The sequence below is a fragment of the Ptychodera flava genome, chromosome 4 (assembly GCF_041260155.1).
Source record: "Ptychodera flava strain L36383 chromosome 4, AS_Pfla_20210202, whole genome shotgun sequence".
Lineage (NCBI taxonomy): Eukaryota > Metazoa > Hemichordata > Enteropneusta > Ptychoderidae > Ptychodera > Ptychodera flava.
Window position 1 is genome coordinate 34,512,104 of NC_091931.1, and position 3,257 is coordinate 34,515,360.

Genomic DNA, 3,257 nt, shown 5'->3' on the forward strand with positions numbered 1-3,257 from the left:
AGTAGGTTGATCTCAGTAGAGTCACTTGCCTGAGATAAACGGTAGCTGTCTTGTATCTGTAAACCCAGCATACATCAACTCTGATTAAAGCTAACCAAAAAATCACAAATTATTTCCACTGTCTATCAAGCAGGTGACAGTTTCACCCACCTGGCCAGATATTTTACCTGCCATGGGTAGGAAGTTACACACTGATAGAAACAAATACACTTTTAAGGGATTATTACTTTAACAAGTATCCCACTGAGCTCTAGTTTTGGATTAAGGAGCTTTGCATTTACATTGATGGTGATATCCTCACGTTACAAATTGCAACACTTAAGAATAGACATGCTTGAAATAATTGCAAAGGAACCACCACAGATGGATGGATGGATAGATGCTCTTTACACATAGTATGAGAATGCAGAATCAGGCCAGATACTGCTACTGATTGTAAGTAACAAGTGTTTCCTTGAAAAACACTGAAGTAATAGGGTTAGCAGGTATGGCGTTTTTGTCTCTTGATGCGTTACCCAAGGTACGTAATTAGGGGCCAAGCCGACCGGCTGGGACCCTATTGTTATTGCTCAAGTTCTACTACTTCCTCTTCTTTAGGGGCCCAAGCCGACCGGCTGGGACCCTATTGTTATTGCTCAAGTTCTACTACTTCCTCTTCTTCCTCTTTTTCTTCTTCTTCTTCTGCCGATTCTTTGTCGACCTAGATCTCTTAAACGGCTGAATGAAAACTTCTCAAATTTGCAGAGCTAGAAGGTGTTAATTAGTACTCGTGCACCTGACCCTTGAAATTTTGATTGGTCACGTGACCTGGCGACCATATTGGATTTTCCAAAAACCTAAAGATGGCTTGTCCAGAAGACCTAGGGGTCTAGTCGATTTGAAATTTTTTGTATAGTAAGCATGACCTAAGGTCTTCATAATTTGCACATAAAATCGCATGCGGTCACGTGACCTTGGCCGCCATATTGAATTTTCTAAAATACTCATTTAATCTTTAAAAATCTTCTTCTCCAGAACCAAAACACCGATTGAGCTCAAATTTTACTCATGTCATCCTTTGAACGATCTCTTTCAAGTTTGCAAAAATCATTTTGATCGGTCACGTGGTTTGGTCGCCATATTGGATTTTGTGAAATCACAATTTAATCTCTAAAAATCTTCTCCTCCAGAACAAATTCACCGATTCAACTGAAATTCCACATATATCATCTTAAGTGTGATCTCTTTCAAGTTTGCAAAAGGCGTTTGGATCGGTCACGTGATTTGGCCGCCATATTGGATTTTGCAAAAATCGTAATTTAATCTTTAAAAATCTCTTCTCTAGAACCAAAACACCGATTAAGCTCAAATTTTACTCAAGTCATCCTTAGGGTGATCTCTTCAAGTTTGCAAAAAACATTTCGATCGGTCACGTGGTTTGGCCGCCATATTGGATTTTGTGAAATCGGAATGCATTTTTTAAAAATCTTCTCCTCCAGAACAAATACACCAATTGAACTAAAATTTCACATTTATTTTCCTTAGTGGTAGTCCTTTTAAGTTTCAGAAAAACATTTTGATCAGTCACGTAATTTGGCCGCCATATTGGATTTTATGTACATCGCAGTTTAATCCTTAGCAATCTTCTTCTCCAGAACCAATGTACAGATTGAACTAAAATTTTACACTCATTATCCCTAGTGGCAGTTCTTTTACATTTTCGAAAGGCATTTGGATCGGTCATGTGCTTTGGCCGCTATATTGGATTTTGTGAAAAATTGCAATTTCATCTTTAAAACTATTCTTTCCAGAACCAACGCACCGATCCAACTGAAATTTTACTTCTGTCACCCTTAGTGTGAGCACTTTCAAGTTTGTGAAAGGCGTTGGGGTCGGTCAAGTGGTTTGTTTGCCATATTGGATATAGCGACAATCGCAATTTCATCATTAAAACTCTTCTTCTCAAAAACCAACACACAGATTCACCTGAAATTTTACTCATATCTTTCTTAGTGTGAGCACTTTCAAGTTTGCGAAAGGCATTTGGATCGGTTAAGTCGCCACAATGTGCATAAGGCTGCAGTGTAAAACCTCGTCAGTCAGAAGATCGATCAGTGATGTATGTTATATTGTACACTTGAAAGTCAAAGACGGCACAACAGACTGCAATGCCGCTGTCAAATTCAGCTAGCAGTCACACGAACCCTAATATCGGTGCCTTGTTTAAGGCAACTTTGGCGACCAGCTTTTGTACGCCGGGTGACTTTGTCGAGTATACTGCCACGGAAGTACTTAGAGGAGTGTGCCACTAGCTTTAAGGGGTGGCCGACTGCTGTGATTGACTGAATAAGAGACAAGGTCCCGCCAGGGCACAATTACTGGGGTCTACGCACAGCTGATATGTGAGTGTCAAGGATCATAAATGAAGCTATTTGGGTAATTTTATATGTAGGTGTCTCAATACACGCTCACTTGTTCATCACTAATAAAAAAGAAAGATACATGACATTGCAAGGTGTGGTGATTTGTTTATGTTTCTCTATCTGACATGCATGGAGTGGCCCTGGTGTGTTGTGTAACTGAGAGCATGTACCTGATTAAAAATGTAAACAAGACCACATCAAGCCCAGCTGTAAATGTCATAAAAATCGCTGATACACATCTATTAAAACAACACCTTGTTTAATGAAGTTCTGCAGCTTGATCTAACTTCACTGTAATTGCTGTGTGCCATTGCACGCCCGGTCTGTAACCGCCGAAATGTACCCTTTATTTATCAGCGATTCGGGGACTCTAATATCGATACTAGACAATAGTAGAATGACTTGCCCTATGCATCGGTACGCCAGATCTGTGAAATCGTCGATATATTTACTGCATGTTTATCGGGAATTTGGGGACTCTAATATAAATAGCACACAATACTAGAATGACTTGCCCTGTGCCTCGGCACACAAGGTCTGTGAAATTGCCGATATTTACCAGATATTTATCAGCGATTTGGGGACTCCAATATTGATACTAGACGATACTAGATTCTGTCAAATCCCGGGTAAATATCCGATATATATATATCGAAGAATACACCACCTTGCAGTTCTGGTCAAACCCGACTTCCAAGGACTGACTGTAAATTCGATACTGAACAATACTGGATTCTGTCAAATCGAGGGTAAATATCCGATATCGGAGATTTCACTACCTTACAGTTTTGGTCAAACCGACTTTCAATGACTGACTTAGCTTCAACACTAGACTATATACTTTCTGTTAAATCG